This window comes from Carassius auratus, unplaced genomic scaffold (genome assembly GCF_003368295.1).
Source record: "Carassius auratus strain Wakin unplaced genomic scaffold, ASM336829v1 scaf_tig00004255, whole genome shotgun sequence".
Classification (NCBI taxonomy): domain Eukaryota; kingdom Metazoa; phylum Chordata; class Actinopteri; order Cypriniformes; family Cyprinidae; genus Carassius; species Carassius auratus.
In genome coordinates, this window is record NW_020523586.1 from 1 (window position 1) to 17,854 (window position 17,854).

A 17,854-nucleotide genomic window follows, 5' to 3' on the forward strand; every position below is an offset into this window, starting at 1 on the left:
AAAAAAAAAAGTTTTTTTGCAGCACAAATGGTTTCAGCATTTATAATACTAAGAAATGGTTCTTGAGTAAATAAGGATATTAAAAGGATTTCTGAAGGATCATGTGTCACTTAAGGCTGCAACGGCTGCTGAAAATTCATACATTACAATAGAGCACCATTATTTGATATATATGCTTTATGAAGATGAAAATGCATAGTATCTCAAAAAACCAACCACAGCAGCAAAGATGTATTTCTGATCTTTCTCCTGAAGGAACACCAACGAATCAGACAGCAAAAACGCCAGAACATCTGTGGATGACCAGAACAATCAAATAATGTAACCCGATCTTTCATCTACCGAGCCAGATAAGAATCACAAGAACAAATGGCTGTTCATACGTCCTTTCTACTGACTACTGTGTAATATATTGTGACAGTTCATTTTCTCACCTTTCAGTCTTCCCGTGGCCGTCTTCCAGAGCAGCGGTCCCTGGTGCAGCAGAGCCCTGCCACTGGTGATGTCCTGCTTGCGGAAGGTGTAACCGCTCTTGAGTTTAGTCGAGCACTTGTTCTCCATGCGGCCCAGGACCTCACTCAGCTTCTGGTTCTGCTCGTACTGACTCACACGCTGGTCCACAGCGGATATCAGCTCTCGGATCAGGACTAGTGCACGAGACAGGTCAGCATGTTCTTCTGTGCCCTCTGAAACAAAGAGCCAGAGAAATGGAGTCTAAACAAATGTGTACACACAGTATACGTTTGAGCTTGGATGTGATTTTGTGTGTATGTACAGTAAGTACTGTGGGTGAGGAAAATACCCCTGTATAATGCAGTATTCTTTCAGGAGGACGGGATACTTTGTAATCCGCTGCGTCACTAACAAAATGCATTCTGGGATTTCTCGCCTCTTTACCAACAAGTTTGCTACTCTGTTGCTGTGGAACCAAAAAGATCAGATTAGCTAGAATTCAGTGCTGCCCAAAGCATCCATAATACATTAAAAACGTGACTGATACAGGTCATCGAGTGATTGGCTCTCACTTTGATGAAGAGCTGAAATCTCTTATTCTGCTGCTGAAGCTCTTTGAAATAGCTGACCGCGTCTGTGTGACGACTGCAAAACTCGCCATACACCTGCTTCATCTTGTCTGCATTCTCCTGGGAGAACTACAATGAACACAGACACACACCTATGATGTACTGAACTCTATATATACATAATACTGATACCAATAACAAATGGCTATCCAGACCTGTTTTGTGAACTGATTCACTGAAAAATATTTGACTCAAAAAATGAATTATTCGTGGAATGGGCATTGTAACTTTTTCTCATGAACCTTCCAAATGGATGAACTGCTTAGTCATGGTCATGATATAACATCCACTTAAATGGTAATACCTTGCAATTAGGTTTCACTTGTTAAAATGAGTCAACTACATTAGTTAATATAAACTAACAATAAAAGATTTGAAAGTATTTAATGTTAATTTCAGCACCTGAGCTAACATGAACTAAGAACAGTTATATTAACAAACATTAAAAAAGATGAACAAATATTATTGCAAATGTATTGGCTCATAGCTAGTAAATGCAACTAAAATTAACAAATGCAAACTTATAAATTTAACTGCAACAATTTACAATAAGGTATAACTTATTATAAAGTGTTACAATTAAATTGATCAGGACACTGAATTTTCAATTGTGCACTCATAAAGACATATATACAACAACTATAACTGTGTACCTGTTGCAGAAAAATGTCACCCACACGGTGGATGAGGTAGTTCTTGCTGCTGTTGGGCTGAATGCTGCTTTGTCTCCGTTCCCTCATCGCTGACAGGAAGTCACGGTGGAGGAGAAGCAGCTCATCTAAGCAAGGGAAAATCCGACCAATAGTGTCCACATCCAGCCCGACTTCCTCCCGCATTCCCCGCCTGAAGACCTCCGCCATTATCATGAGCGTCTGTACGTGGTGGCGCTCAGTCTGCATGAACTCTGAGAAAGACCAAGAGAACATAATACTATCAAATGATGTACAGAACTTAATCGAACAAAACTATTTTGAGTGAGTTCTAGCTGACCGTAAATGACATCCTGTCTCTTGATGATGCGTTTTTCTTGCATCTTACAGAACTGGGGCTCCACCGCTAAGCTCCATGACTCCACCTCCAAATCAGCAGCATTCATTACCAGCTCATTCTGTATGGGGGAATCTACAGAGTCTATGGAAATGTGGAACAGACAAAATTGTTAATTGTTGTGTTTTATGTATGTGCAGTTGGAGTTATTTCACTGGCGATTTCCTTCATTAAAAGTCCACCTGTTTGACCTTCAATAAGCGAGGAATCAGTGGATGTTGAGGACTCCATGGTTTGGAGGAGCTCCTCTGATTGGATGTGGTTCCGCCACAGGGGGGCGTCACTATCTGCCTCTGGGCTACCACTAAGCCTGACAGGAAAAAATGTCATAAATGTTAATTAGAACACTAAGGAACCATAAGCACTCAACAAATACAAACTCCGGGCACCCACTGATTATCCAAACAGTTAAAGTCAAGTAGAAGCAATTATTCACCATTTACAGAGGAAATAAAAATCATAAAATATAGTTAGCTTAAATTCTTTTGTGGTGTGTTAAGACTACATAAACATCCATATTATGTCTGAAACTGTCAAACTGAAAATAAATAAGCAGCAGTTAATTTTGGACTAAATGCACCTTTCAACTGATATTATTTTAAATATGTAATATCACAACAGTATCAAAAAAAAAAAAAAAATTAATTTGCAGAGTTGATTTGTGGTATATATTTGAGATTGTACAGATCATTTATTGGGCATTACCATATAGGGTTCATTTATCTAGATACTTTTTGTTGAATAATACAACACAGTAAGAGTTTCGGACCTTTCTGTGACTGCTGGCACACTTCTAGACAGAGGGCAAGGAAGGGGAGCAGAGTCTCGTGATGTCATCACAGGAAGAGAGGCAGAGGTGGGGATCAGAGAGGACGAGGAGGAACTTTCGCGCACTATAAAATCTAAAGGTGACAGACAAAAAGGTGAGAACAAAACCAAGGCAAAAGTGTAACTGCATAAAAAAATAAATCAACATGACAGTGGGAGTTATACCGATTTTCCTTCACATGTTTTATAAAGCTGGTAAAACTCACTTTGAGGAAGGGAGGCTGTCCTGCTTTTTACTGTCATAACAGAAGATTTATCTTGAGGTTTCTGTAAAAAAAAAAAAAAAAGTATTATTAAATTAATTTTTTTAACTTATATTACTTCCATGATTGTTACACTGATTACCAGTGTTCTGTTTTGTAACAATCAGACTCATCACAGAGCCTACTTTGTGTTTAAATATTAATCTTAGGCAATCTATCAGACTTAGATGCTGAGAAAAAAACAGAAGTGCAAACGCAAGCACTGTCCACCTTCAGGCATGGCGTAGATGAGTCCTTACAGCCCTTATGGACACTCACTGCACAGTCTAGGAGTCAAGAGAAACAAACAAATCCAAAGAAACAACATAAATATATAATACAGAAAAACACCTATTACACTACACCTGACAAACTTCCAAGAACTAATTTTCAAAAATAGACAAAAATGAAATGACTCATTATATACCTGCTTCTTACGAGAAACAGTACATCTTTTAAAGTTACAACTATGACAGTTTTATTATTTAAAATATCGGTTTCAAATTAAACGAACTCACGTGTGCAGTGGAGGACCTCTTTCCCAAGGGCTGGCTTGCCGCAGATCTCACAAAGTGTCGACCCCAGGACAGATCCCGCTGTGAACTGGTGTCCATTGACCTGCTTGTCTTTGGTCTCTCTCTCTTTTCCTTTCCCCTTAAAGAACCGAGGGAAAGCCATTAGATCTCTCACAGTCCACATCACCACCTGCCATGACTGCACATTACACTCAACATTTTGATCACTACATGTTTTCTGCTTGTTAAGTTAGTCTGACATGCTTGTGTGACAAAAAAAAGCCACGGGAGAGTTTGCTGCTGGTAAAACAGTTACAGTCAAATGAAGGTTTAATGATTAAAAGAGACACCTCTGGTTGTAACAATCATTCTTTACCCCAATCTCTCTTTCATTCACCTTGAATGGCTATTAAACAATATTTTGTGCAAAACGCGGGAAATAGTTCAGTTCAGTTTTTGAAGAAAAAAAGAATTGTATAAAATAATATGTATTGTATAACAGAAATTTTAAGACTATAAACCAATGTTTGATATTTTAACATATTGCTTTTATGTAATATTATAATGCATTTTTCCCCCCCAAGTAACATTTCTTCATATCATCAATGCTTTTTAATATTTATGTAAAAACTGCAACACTTATTTCAGGATTCTTTAATGAATGTGCTTAAAAAATGTTTGAAAATAACAGCATTTATTTGATAGAGAAATCTTTTGTAGCATCATAAATAGCTTTACGGTCATCCTTGCTTACCTCCCTCACTCCTAAAGTTTTAAAAGCAGTGTATAAATATAATTACAGTATACATAACACGTATGTTTACCTTGTTCTTGTTGCGAGTGCTATACATCCGGCTCTTTATAAAGCTGAATGTGCGGCTGACTTTGTATTTTTCTGACTCGGTTTTGGAAGGGATGATATATTTGTCCCATTCCTCTTCCTCGATCCTGAAACACAAAAGCCCGCTTATATTAATCACCTGTGCATTATAAACACAAACGCATGCCTATCCAGTGAGTGTTTAATGACAATACAACTTTTATTTTCAGACCGTGATGCAGTGAAGCGGTTTCATCAATGCATTTGTTTCAGGCTAAGTCATGCATTCTTTTCCTGACAACAGGAAAATTAATAATTAGTCATCAGCCTCCGTGCCATAACTAGGACATACCACCTGAGCAGTGCGGACATTCTCTGCATTTCAAACATTCTTGATTAGAAATCTTTGCTTGGTGGGAGGTGAGTTGTGAGACAAGGACCACAGTTAGGTACACAAACAGTGTTATTACATATTTTAGTGTCAACACCGTGAAGTGAAAGCATCATTTAGAGTTATTTCACAAAGGTTAAGAAGCATTAGATTTGATTTCATGCCCGTGGGTGACAGTGCATTCTGGTTAGGTTATTAAGACGATCATGCCAAGGGTGTTGCTGGTGTTTTGGGGCTACTCTGTATTGACATACTCTTTGAGGAATTCGGACAGCGTGAGGTGTTGGAGGGAGCTGGCCAGCTCTGCGCTGGTCTCATCGTCGGCTGACTGAGCACGTCTACGAAACCTTAACTCCCTACAGAGGTACAGTACAGCACTCTGAGTGTTCATACACACAACAGATACATACATTTACATTGTAAAGTATCCACACTCCACACACACACAGACTGTCTCTGGAGGGCGCTATTGTGCTTTGCTGTAAAAAAAAACATTAAGAAAAAAACAATGCAGGGAAATAAGTTGAAAGATATGGATGACGATGATATGAGCTGCAATATGACATACTGTATGGCAGTCACCAACTACTGCATTCATATCTATGTGTCCATTTACATAAATATTTTTGCTCATTAAACAGAAACAACACTATCAAACAGCATTCACTTTGGAACGGTTAACACCTGAAAAAGGTGCCACGTGCTTCAAAAATCAACAGAAAGCATCTTGTCACCTGGCATCCATGTAGAATTGTACTCAACATTTTTATTCTCTGGTTAATATCTAACACTGGGATCAGAGGAGATGAGAGGTTGTTAGAGGACTGGATTACCTTTTCTCTTGAGGCTGCTCTGATGTGCTGCAGGCACGATGTTCTGTGGAAAAGAGAACTGTATAATTTAGACTGCTTCTGTCAAGACCACTTTTTTTATTGGCTTTTGAAACACTGAAAGAAACGAATTTGAGAATTTACAATAGGTTTCCTTATAGACATAATAAACATTCATCTACAGACTGATGACACCATCCTTCCTTTCCAGCAACATCTTATCAAATAATGATGAAACCCCTTGAGGTCGAAGGCAGACGCACTGCAATTAGGCTTCCACAACCAGCAAGCAAAGCCATGGAGATTTGCAACTTCACTCATACTGTACACACACCAGACCTGTGATGTTATCGTTAACAAAAACACATTTTTTTTAGATCATTTAAACAAATCTGACATAAAATAAAATATAAATATTAGATGAAAATGTAAACTTAAAAAGCCTGAGCAGAAGTACCAAAATTACTGAAATGTAAAAAAAAATAGCAAAAAAAACAAAAAAAGCAAAGATATAAAGTATGAAAAACAAAAGGCAAATTAAAAATATTGAGATTTTATATAAATAATAATAAAATAACACTGACACACTATACAAACACAAAACCCATCCATTCTTAGAAATCACCTTCTCCCACATTAAACACAGAGTGCTTTCAGCAGCAGAAGTATTGCGCTATGTTGTTAGCAGCGTGCGGCATAAGAGGCGGGTGAGCGGGTGAGCAGGCGAGCAGGCGAGCAGGCGTGGCCGTACTTACTAACAGGGTTGAGCAGAGACAGAGATTTAGACAGAGACAGTGCCTGTAGTAGAGACCTGCTGCCACTGCTGCTGGAGAGGGCGCCATCTACAGGACACAGCGGACATGACACTCACTACAGCCCGCCACTACTCTACACATACAGACTGTGCTGGTTTTGAATGGAAGGATTTTTATAAATTATGAAATGTTATAGCAGAAAGAACCAAAAAAAAAAAAAAAACTAGGTGATTTGATGATTGGTTCCTCTATTAATGATGTCTGGATCATCGGTCTCAAAACCAAACATTCAAACATGCCTGCCCCTGCTAGAAAATTCAACTCAAGCGTGCAGCTGTGTTTTGGAACATGGTAGGTGGTTAACTGGTCATAGCTGGTCATTCTAAGTTCATCGTCGGGTGGACTACCAGCGGACCATATGAAGCTTGTCAGACGATGTAGGAGATGGATTGCTGATCCATGACAGCTAAACAAGCTTCAGAACAGTTTAGTCCCACAACCATGTACCAAAAAACACAATTACAATCTTAAATTGGTGTTTCCAGCAGGGATGATGCCCAAAAAAAGCAATCTATATTAACTAACTACTTGGTTTGGGGGATATTTGTTAGTAGTGTGTCTGTTCACTACATTTTTGTTAGTAATCAAGTGCAAAATCCAACCCATGATCAAGTGTAGAGGTTATTATGTACAGCTATTATGTGGGTGTCCATAAATTACTTTACAGACATTAGAACTAGAAAGGAATATCTTCAGAATTTTCCTATAAACATTAATAATCTACTAAACAGCTTTGGAAGAATAGAATAGAACATGCTTGATTATGCTGCCGAATGGCATTCAGCATCGTTAACTACCACAGACACTGGCAATTATTGGGAGATACTCTGACTCACTGGATGTTAATGAATGCAGATCATCCGAGGGGAATTACAAACAGGCTAAAATTTGTAGTTACAGCCTTTATAAAAAGATAAAACAACTGATAAAAAGGAGATCATGAGCGAAATACTGTCAATTTTAGCTTAATATCCATCACACAGTAAGAAAGTAGGCTTGTTTCACACTGTATATGTAAGCAGTGCACAGGGTATCTTCACATTTTTTAACAGCAAATTTAATGACTTTTAAGACCTTTTTAAGTCCTCTAAAAGGTAAATTTAAGACTTCATCTAAACAAAACAAAAAAAAAGGAAAATGTTCAGTCCGACAACACAGATTGATGTGGCGAAGCATTAGTGTGGCACAACACATCACAACCACGCTCAAGACAGGTCAAAGGGGCGCGGAAACTTTTATACCGAGTGCTGATTGACCTTACAACCCTGACATGGTTGACTATGTTTAAACTATCAGCCTTTAAGGTACTTCAGGTAATTTCTAAATTCTGGCCCCTCATAGCAGTTTGAAAAAGACATGGAAGACAGCCCCAGGACATTACAAAAGCCCATTTCATCATACTTGATCTAAATTATGGTTAAATGTTGCTGCCTAATAGCCTTGAGCTGGGTTTAGGGGTTCTCCCCCAAGAAAATGTTGTTCAGGGTCTGATTAGTGTTTTCTATGTCATTTCAGACCAGATAAATGCAAGCACATTCAATAATCTATGCATAGACCTAATGAATGACAGACAATTGTAGGAAAGATCAGGATCAGAAATTTATTGCATGTTCCAGTTGTAGGAAATCCATGACTTTCCAATTTACTGTGGGTCCATCCATTGACACAGAAAGCATGTTCCTTAAATTAAGTTCCTTGGTGCCCTCCTGAAATTATAAAAAAATAAAATCAAAACAAAGTCCACCTCAAGAATGATAACATTTTCATTCATGTTCACTCAGATTAGATGGTTTGTCTAAAGTAGTGATTCTCAAACTGGGGACCACTGGAGGTATGCCAGATTACCAAAGAGGTCTGTGAGCAAAAGTCATCAACCAAAAATGACTGACATGGACTGTGACACCGTTGAACATTTCCAATTCACTTCTCATGACTTGTTTTCTAATCATGCACATTATTAGCAGGTGAAGTTAGCCATGGTTTCAGAAGACTAAAATGGCCTGCATTTTTACATGCATTAGGGATGATCATTAAGCCAAATATGTCAAGTTTTTTTTTTTTTTTTTTAATTGGCTAAGTGGTCCTTGATTTGAAAGAAAAAATGTTTGAGAAACAAGTTTAGCCATAATAGTGAATGCTCACAAATTGGGCCTATCTGATAGGGTTCAGTGTCAACGTTGTTAACCTAAAATTGAGAAGCACAATTATTTGGAGTCTAATTATGAACTGGGCTACATTATTTAATTCAATTCAATTTTACTTTTAACATAAAAAATATGCAAGAAGCATAATGCATATTGAATGCTTTATACAATAAAGTTATTTACAGCACTGCCTTCCATCCATAATGCAGTAGTCCTATGCCTAGATGTCACCCACCCACAACATTTTTTTAACTGATTGGCTGGGACAATATATCGATGCATTTTGAATCGAGAAATTATTCTGGATCGATTCCAATTTTTCTGAATGCATTTCGATTCTCTCTCGAATCGATTCTTAGTTTAGTTTTTAACAGCAGATGCCACTGCGTGATTTATATGCCTTACACACACCACTTGAACCTACTATAAAATAATAATTAATAAAGTTCGAAAAGGTTGAAGCGAAGTACAAGGGTGTTTGCAGTGGGGCATTTACATTAATCTCGCGTCATAAAAGCAATATATCAATTACATAATCAGACTCAGCAGAACGCACGAGCGCTCTTCGTCGTGAGCATTTGAGTGCTCGGTTACAAACTAGCCTAGAGCGCCATCTGCAAAAACTAAGCTCAGAATCAATTCGCAACGCATTCGGAAAAAAATTAAATCAATCCAAGAATTGTGACGCATCGATATATTGTCCCAAATATTCATTAGGAAATAACAAAAACACATGAAGCATTTTAACATATTCAAATAATTTTAAATGTTACTTTTAGAGTCTTACCTTAAAGTGCTCCAGCAAGTCTTCTGCCGTTGAGGGGCTCAAAAACTGAGAACCAAGATAGCGAGACCTGACAATCGTGGTCTTGTCCACAGCTTTATCGTCTTTGCCCATGCTTGCGATTTCTCAAACTGCCGTGGTGGCGAACCATCAACGCAACGCGTTCATCAATCACTTACTCGTATGTCACCTATGGAATGATGCAGGTTGCACCCACGAAGTGCTGCCCCCAAATGTTGCGCTGGTCAAATTGCGGTTGAAAAAATAAATAAAAATGACGAGTCGGACATGAAATTTAAGATCCCACATGAAATTTAAGACATTCATATGGAAAATTCCAGGATTCAAGACATTTTAAGACCTTAAAAATCGAAAATTGTATTTAAGACATTTCAAGACTTTTTAAGGACCCGCGGGGACCCTGAGTGCACAATCAAGGCACAATCGTGACTATAACAGCACTGTGTTCTGCTTTTCCATTGACAATATAAAAAATCATTATTGGGAGTGTTTGTAATTGGGAGTGTATGTGAACTTAAACATCATTAAATATAATATTTACTTGATTTACATCCAAATGGAAATTAATCTACACAGAACAGGACACAAACAACACAAAAAAAACACAAATGATCTAGGTTCTGATTTACTGCACAATACACTGTGAATGCTTTAACCAGTAAAATTAAATAAAATAAAATTTATGCATTTAGCAGACGCTTTTATCCAAAGCAACTTACAGGCTTACAGATTCAGGCTATCAATTAAAAAAAAAAAAAAATTTAGTAGGCGCTAACATAAATATCCACTTACATTCACACATGCTTACATTCACAGTGTCAAACAGGTCATATATAAATAAATGTTCTGATCTTGCTACAAAAAACTAAATAAAAAGAAAATATTCAGTTTTCAGTGAGTATAAAATCCTTTCATCCCTTAAAAGCTCATCATGCTTAAAACAGACTAGACAGGAAATATAAGAGATGTTATGACTATGCTCAGTCACTCTCAGCCTTAAGAAAAAGACAAACAAAGAAAAAACAGATGTTTTCAGAAACTTGATACTTTTTGTTTAGGCCCTGTGATTATCTAGTTTTATTATTAAGGGAAGTCGTGGCCTAATGGTTAGAGGGTTGGACTCCCAATCGAAGGGTTGTGAGTGCTAGTCTCAGGCCGGACGGAATTGTGGGTGGGGGGAGTGCATGAACAGCTCTCTCTCCACCTTCAATACCACGACTTAGGTGCCCTTGAGCAAGGCATCGAACCCCCAACTGCTCCCCGGGCGCCGCAGCATAAATGGCTGCCCACTGCTCCGGGTGTGTGCTCACAGTGTGTGTGTGTGTGTTCACTGCTCTGTGTGTGTGCATTTCGGATGGGTTTAATGCAGAGCACAAATTCTGAGTATGGGTCACCATACTTGGCTGAATGTCACTTCACTTCACTTCACTCACTTATTACCTGTATGTAAAAATAGAATAATCTACCCAAGCAACTTGATTACTTTTTTTCACATTTGACTCTACTTCCTGTCATCTGTCCCTGTAACACTAAACACTAACCTTGGCAAAAGCACATATCATTTGGGACATAATGCAAGTAAATTGAGAGGTGGATGGAGAAAGGTAAGAGGTTCTGACCCTGGTTGAGGTCAGTAGGTGGAGGGTGGGCATCCCTACTGAATCGTGGAGGCAGCAGGCTGATTTTGGGCGAGGTGTAGGAATATGAACGAAGACGGATGCCCTGCTCAATATCCTGAAAAATAAACAATGGACATTTTCACTCAGCTTCCATTTCACAGTGCTCAAAAATGTAGTAATAATGATCATGTGTAGTATCTGTAGTCAGATATCTGTATTTGTGCAGTTTGCCTCACTGTTGAGAAAAGGGAATATAAGTGCGATACCTTTGCAGGGGTGGGGTTACAGGCAGAGGAGGCGGAGTGAGAACGTGTGCAGGTAAGATCAGGGGCGGGCTTAAACATAATCCGTTCATCTGGGCTGCTTTTGAGCTCCAGCTGTAGCTGGGGAGGGGCTTCTTCATTAAAATATCATCATCATCGTCCTCCTCGCTGTCCATTTCCAAGGCCACCAGACTCGGGCTTAGAGAGAGGATTGGACTTCTAAGAATTCTCAACAACCACTGTGAGTAAGACGAGCTGCACTTGTGCTTTGTAAATAATTCATACATTTTGTGTGTGCCACCAACTATGCTGAAATCCCACAAAAAGGCAAATGTTTCTAAATCATGGAAACATTTTTCAAATTGATTCTGGGTTTATGCATAACAACTGCATTCCTGCTTTACAAGGCAAATGCATTCAGCAAAACAGGGCCAGGTAACTTGTCAGTTTGCCCTGGGTTTGTTTTTGTTTGCTTGTCTGATTTCACAGTTCTTCTACTGCAGAAGTCTTTGCTTCAGAAAGAAAGTGGTGCCCAATAGAGTAAAAATGTGTTATTGTACCCAAGTAAACGAAATGTCCTTAAAATGTTTTCCAAACAATGAAATTCATCAGACTGTTGGGTCCATGCTCTCGGCAGCCAAGAATTCATTGCGCAAAAACACATGTGGTCAACACAAAAGAAACCATTTTTATACAACATGTCAGTAAACTTGCAACTAATGTATGAATTATTTGTTCATGTCATGCAACCCATCCATGTTGGCATGTGCCTGATGTGGCTACTTCAAGTATAAACCGAGGACGTAAACTAATATTCAATAGTTTGGGGTTGGTAATTTTTTTTTATTTTCATAAATTGAGCCCTTTTTTTTTTTTTGCAAGAATGCATTAAACTTTTTTACTGTTTTCAATATTGCTAATAATAACTAAATGTTTCTTGAACACCACATCAGCACATTAGAATGATTTCTGAAGGATCATGTGACATTGAACACTGGAGTGATGTCTGCTAAAATTAAGCAAATTAAATGTATTTTGAAGAGAAGTGTTTTTGTCTGTATTTATGATCAAATACATGCATCCTTGGTAAGCATAATATACTTTTTTCAAAATCCAAAAAAAAAAAAATAACCTTACCGACCCCAAACTTTTGCATGGCATATAAAATGTAAAGTGTCAAAATGACTGTCAGAACAAAACATCGATGTTAGCATGCTTACCTTAGGTCACATGACTCTGTAGGTGAGCTTGAGCTGTTATATGTCAATTCAGCAGGTCGTGTGGCACGCATGAGTCTTTCCAGCATCAGTCCCGCAGGGGAGGTGGGAGAGAAAGAATGAGAAGCATGTTGCCGTCCTCTCTGCCCTTCATCATCTTTAACAGCCGGAGGGATATCTACAGTCCCTGGTGACAAGACCCCCGTATCTGACATTCGCCACACACCACTATCTGTCCCAGAGCTGTCCTCTGTGACACCGGAAACAGCGTACTTCATATTGAGGTCACTGTCCTACATCAGAAGAGAACACAAAGAAAAATTTTTACATGTGCAATATGTGTACATGCTATACAAATATATAAGTAGAAGAAGTATTAAGCAACAAGAAGGAACAGGGTTAGTTCACACGATTTTTATTTTATTTTTTAGGTCCAAAACATTAGTGGTCCCCACTGACTTTCATTGCACATTTTAAAAAATATCTTCTTCTGTCTGAAATGGATGAAATAAAATCATACATGTTTGGAAGTAAATTATGATGATTTTCATTTTTGAGTGAGCTATCCCTTTAACACAGTCAGACTCAATTAAAACGGTTCTTTTGCCACAGGGTTCTAAGAATTTACACACAAGGCCTGATGTCTCATAAAAGCATAGCAGCATGTCTTTAATAATGTCAAACTAAAGCCTTTTGTGGCAGCAGAAGGGCTGTGGTTTGAGATCCAGGCCACAACGTTTCAAAATCAAATAAAGACTTTCCCTAAGACTTTCACAGAGATCAATCACAGGATAAAGGCAGTAAATGAAGGGAGGAGATGGGATTTGGATGAAAGATGTTTCAGCTGAGTGTCTGCAGATCTGGCATACTGAGTGAGCTGATTTGTAGGAGCAGCGATATGTGTGGCGTCTGACCTTAGCGGAGCCTCTGAGCATGGCTGTGAGTCTGACGGCAGCAGCGTCTGAGGAATGAAGGTGAAATGGAGTGCAGGAGCCAGGAGAGGAACACAGCTTCTCTGTCAAAACAAAACACGCTGTCAGATTGATGTGTGTGCCAATACAACAGGATGGAAATGCAGTGTCAGTGATATTTAAAAGTTAGCTAATCAAAACAATAATGTAAATATCAGCTGCCATTTTACAGCCTGCTGCCTTTGTTCCGTTGGGAAACTTTTGTGTGCATGTGTGTGCTCAAGTATTTTGATAATCTCTGAATGCCAAGATGGCAGAAGAAACCAGTAAAACAGAAAATGGTCTCTTTATGGCCAGTACATTTCCTGTTTCATTTTCAGGAAGGCTTTTGCACAGTTAACTCTATATACAGACACTGCATTTATATTGCAGTGAGATCCAACTAATTTTTTTTTTTTTATAAATAAATAAATACATTTATTATTTGTATTTATTTGTCATTTAACAGAGACACCAGACAGTCAAAAACCACCCTAGAATTAGGTACAAAGCTAAATTACATCTGCTGTCCATATTCAGCAAGGACACATCACATTTATCAAAAGTGAGTATAAAGAAATATGTAACATTATAGATTTATATTTCAAAAAAAGGCTGTTAACTTACTTACTAGAAATGCTTAATGAGAACCAAATCAGTATATTAGAATGATTTCTGAAGTATAATGTGACATTGAAGACTTAAATAAAGATGATAATAAATATGAATAAGAAATAATAATTAGAAATGAGAAATTTTAAAAAAGTAAGCAATTATCTAAGCGAATCTGCTACTAACTTAAATAACAGAGAACTCCATTAATACATCCTAAACTATGAAAAAGAAACCGTTGAAAAATAAATTATCTTCTGGGCACACACAAACAAAATTAGTGGTCCCAATGCAGTTAAAGTGCTGCAGTGTGTAAAGAAAACAGGCTGAATGTCTGTTTCTTCTTTCTCACACACACACACACACTTATAACAACATTTACAGCTCCGGTGTACAAACACAGACACCTATCCGTTCACATGACAAAAACCTCAACCGACACGGTCAAATAAACACAAAAACACCAACATTACATTTTCAATGGAAAGATCTGTATATTTTGGCATATAATCAGTTGTGTGTGTGTCTTGGTAAAAATTTATTCCGATAACTTGCCGGGGAACCCCTTAATAAAGGATGCATGTGAAGGCCTTCCAACAGTAACGGAAAAACCAGATACTGACGTCAACTTCACAAACACACACACACACACACACACACACACAGACTTTATTCATTCAGATACTTGGTGAATCACACGTCTGAAGGAAACCCAAACGCAGGACTCACGTGTGCTGAATTCCCATCAACTCAAAAGCAGATCTAAAACATCTGTAATACGATCACAATAACTGGATAATGCAGTTCTCTTTCAAATGATTAATGATGACTCACTTAATTTGGCAGCTTTCTTTTATCCTTCCTTTGACTACAGCATTTTCGGTCAGGATGACCATACACATTTCTGAGGTGATATTTGAAAAACCACCAGCAGCAGAACAACCACTGTAATGTCCTATCAAAAACATCTCACTGCAAGCCTGGCTTGAAAGTCCCATTGTACAGAACCAAAACCAGCTATTTGAGCTCTGACTCATTGCTGAATTAAGCCTGTAATTCTGCCCTGCACCACAGACCAGAAACAGTGGACAAAAACACACAAACTGAAGTCGTGTGAGACAATCAAAGACTTCTAGGATGTGTATGTGTGATTTCTTCATGCGTTGTACTTGAGTGTCTTTGTTGCATGCATCATTCGTGCAGACCATCTCTAGTTACCTGCTTTTGATGTCCGTCTCCGAATTCTCATCTTTGGGAAGGATGGCCACGAGTAGTTAAACGGAGAGTCTGAGTCAGAGTCCATGTTTTTAATTTTCCTCAACTGCTCCGTTTTGAGAAACACATAACAGTAAAATCGCCAAGGAGTTAGTCAGGAGTTTGAGAACACCTTTCTAAAAAATGCAGATTCCTCAGATAAGCATTGAGGAGAGGAGTCTGCGAGTGCTTGCGAGTATATCGGAGAAGGTGGGCTCAGTCTCGACTCTCTATACTCCCACTTCTTTCTTGCAGGCAGAGTCAGAACTCAAACTGGACCTGGGAGAGAGCACGACTGTGGGATTTTCAAATGAAGGTGTCTGTAGGAATCTGAAAGGTCAGCCAAGGTTTAGGAATCATTAACCATACACGCTAATAAAAACCCCACAAGGTCCCGGGATGCGAAAGGACACACACTACCTCTTACTCTTTATAAACAAATAATACAACTAACTGCAATTTCACTGTGGAACAAATTACAATAATTAAGCTTTCATAAATTCATGATGCAAAGCAATCCAATTTTTAATGCAACTTCTCAAAGGCGGGAATGAGTCATGTATCGCCTCAAAAACTGTAAAAGGGTGGACCAAACTGATTTGCAACCCACATTCATTAATTTTAATAACAATCCCAAACCAATTCCAGAGTGGTGGCCCACAACATAATCTAGAACATGATCTACAATTTATAAACAGCTGTATAAATCAAAGACTAAATTCTGGGTGAGTGTCAGAATTTTCCATCTGACATTTTGCTAGGAAATCTATCCTGCAGTATGAATTTATCTCTATTTAAAATATGACATTACTGAAAAAATCAAGTCAAAACTAGTCATGCTGAGCTGATAGCTAATGATAAATAAATAAACTATAATCAGTAATATTATCGTAATAGTATATAGTAAAATATACATTTATGTGAACATAACATTGAAATTAAATCCAACTATATATAAAAAGTACCCTACTTAAAATCAACAGCACAGACCAAATCTGACAGAGACTCAATTGACAAAATCAAAGCCGCTAAAATGCAAAGACACACATTACATCTAAAAAGCCAAGTCACAACCAGCCAGGAACTTTTCAAAAGCAGCGTTACAGCCAGGTGTGTGTGTCTGTGTGTGTGTGTGTGTCTGAGACGAGATGGATTACTCTCTGCATGTGGTGGACATTCAGTCTCTGCTAGAGAACCACTCAGTGTGTGTATGGATCTATCCTTCAGCGGGAACATGTGCTCCAGTAATCCAAACAGCAGACTCATTCAGTTCACCAAAGGTCTCAAAAACCAACAAAAGTCTTTTATTTTACAGGTTAGGATTTTTTTAAATGGTACCATGCAGCAACTCAATAATTATATAATTCTGGGTGCAGCTTCTTCGAAAATCCTCCTTATAAAAACAGATCCCCTGATAGGTGAAGGTGAGCACACAAAAATGTCGGATTTAGTTCCTTTTTTCTTAGATCCTTTTGTATGTGCTCTTATTCCTTTATTTCTCTGACAGCAGAATTGTCCATTCAGTTTAAAAAGAGACCTCCAAAAGGTTTGCTTCCAGTCGGCCTGCTCTTTTCTGTGGACTGTAACGGTTTCAGTCTCTCATGAAATCTGGGCTCCAACCCCAGCTCTCTCCTCCCTCCAGAGTGGTTAGTGGCTAACCGTCTCTGTGTGAGAGTCTGAGTTTGTGTTTTAAAATGAGAAATAAGGGAATGATAGTTCAGTATAGCTCAAATGAAGAGAATGGGTTGCATACTGTATGCGAGTATGAATGAATAAATAGTCATATATATCAATAAAAATATACTTTTATAATCATTATCATGTGTAAGTACTACTTCTTTCCAAAAGTTATGGGCAAAAAAACAAGGTTTAACCAAACTAAATTCAAATCTGTCCAAAGACCCCAATAATATACGAAACATAGAGCTGTTTGGGAATTATTTACTTCATGAACAAGGTAACTGGGTAATCGGTGAAAGCATCTGTATTAAGATGAGGAACACGTTCTGTAGGATGGGCTCAATTTTAAAGCATCATCTTAAATGTCAGCTTTTGTGCAAGTTCAAAAATCTAAGCTTGTTAACATTCCTGCCTCCACTTTACAGTTGAAACTGTGAATGTGCATGTCTGTGTGGGTGGTTGGGTTAAAGGGGCCAAAGCCATTGCAAAAGAAAAGAGTTCCACCTTGAGGATTCCTTTGCTGAGCAACAATTCTCCCGTCCAAAAGTCCCAAAAAACAAAACAAAAAAAAAACAATTATATTATATATATATATATATATATATATATATATATATATATATATATTGTTGTTTTTGAACCAAGGACAGCAGATCTTTAAGAGCAATAGCAGTGCCTACAATACAGAAGACGCTTTTTCCCCTTGAGCAAAAACATGAAACTATTCAATGAAAACTGAA

At 38.1% G+C, this 17,854-nt stretch overlaps 1 pseudogene; it reads right to left on the reverse strand.

Annotated features, from left to right (window-relative positions):
- Positions 1-714: 714 nt before the first annotated feature.
- The window catches only part of LOC113070447 (rho guanine nucleotide exchange factor 28-like), a 28,017-nt pseudogene continuing 10,877 nt past the window's right edge, over positions 715-17,854 (reverse strand).